Source organism: Austrofundulus limnaeus, unplaced genomic scaffold, assembly GCF_001266775.1.
Source record: "Austrofundulus limnaeus strain Quisiro unplaced genomic scaffold, Austrofundulus_limnaeus-1.0 Scaffold397, whole genome shotgun sequence".
In the NCBI taxonomy this organism is placed as follows: Eukaryota; Metazoa; Chordata; class Actinopteri; order Cyprinodontiformes; family Rivulidae; genus Austrofundulus; species Austrofundulus limnaeus.
Window position 1 is genome coordinate 473,308 of NW_013952799.1, and position 1,298 is coordinate 474,605.

Genomic DNA, 1,298 nt, shown 5'->3' on the forward strand with positions numbered 1-1,298 from the left:
ATTACCTGGAAGTGACTTCTTTTCACTTATTTCTTCTAAAGTATGAGATTATAATCAAATGGGGAGGGCAAATAAAAAACAATAAACCCCAAACTGACTTTTGTTTATTCAAGTTTKACTGTTTCTAAAGTGGAAACTTCAACATATTCAAAATTTGAGGAAAGAGTTATTTAGCTCAGTTTGTTAAAGCGACAGGAAGGAAACGATTCAACTTCAGCAAAAGCGGCTTTACCGTGAATTATATTTAAGTTTGTCAACTTTTACCTKTTTTTCGCTTGTTAAAATGAGGTGGAAAAACGTATTAGTTAAGTCTGTACAAATATACAACTAGTGCGAAAACACCGTGAAGCAAAGTTAACTCACCTGATGTGAACTGACAGCTGAGACACAGAAACAAACAAAAATATAAACTACTCCCTTTACGTCTCTATAAACACAGGCCGAGAGTCTKCAGCTACCTTCACAGAACCAGAAMATAAATCTGTGAGATCCAGCTGAGACCTGCTAGTAGAAAAATACACCAAAATAATTAGGAACGCAACATTTTTTAAAGCTCAACTGCTAGTTAGCATTAGCTGTTGCCATCCGTGCTGAATGTCTTCTTCTCTCCTTCAATCTGTGAACTGTTTGTTGTTTCGAACCGGCGCTGACCCCTAGCGGCCATCCGATGTATTGCAATAATAAATACATGAAGGTGCGCAGAAGAAATTGAAGGCCAACACTTAAAGTCACATGTATTGTGGACTTATATTACTTTAGACCAACTTTTCTAAGTTCAGCTTTACTGTGCTGAAGATTATGGAAAAGTGGGTTAAATTACATATCCTACAAGGAAAAACAAGAAAGCGGACTTCCAAACTACCAACTTTTAAAATGGCTGTTCCAACCTGTTCTATGTTTAACAAATATGAAATCTGAAACCATTTAAAATTTATTTCTGTTTACATCAATGGCTTCCTTAACCCCATCCGTCTTCAACAGCTAATTTAAACGCCGACTCTCCTGCGTTGTGTCAAGTGTCTGTGGTGAGACTGTTTAGTTTCTCCTATTCCGAGGTCTGAACATGGCTCCCTGTACTAAACTGCACATACCACCCTGTTTAAGTTATGTTGTGTTTGGAGAAAATGAATTTCTCACAGTACGCGTGGGATGACAAAGTCCAGCAAGAAGCAAAAATAAGTTGCCGATTTAAAGAAAAGTTGCATGATGTTGAAAATGTAACAATTTATTTATTTATTTATTGGTGGTGGTAGTGGTGGGGAGACTGGACAACAGAAACCACTGTCATCTTTTAACAG

The 1,298-nt window shown here is 37.2% G+C and overlaps 1 protein-coding gene across 2 annotated transcripts in view; it reads right to left on the reverse strand.

Moving 5' to 3' along the window:
* Positions 1–616, reverse strand: part of LOC106528698 (E3 ubiquitin-protein ligase RING2-A) — a 9,599-nt gene extending 8,983 nt beyond the window's left edge. For both annotated transcript variants that reach the window (XM_014023936.1, XM_014023935.1), the window contains exon 1: positions 364–616. The gene's annotated coding sequence lies outside the window, so the exon portion shown is untranslated. The remainder of the gene's footprint in view (positions 1–363) is intronic.
* Positions 617–1,298: the final 682 nt, after the last annotated feature.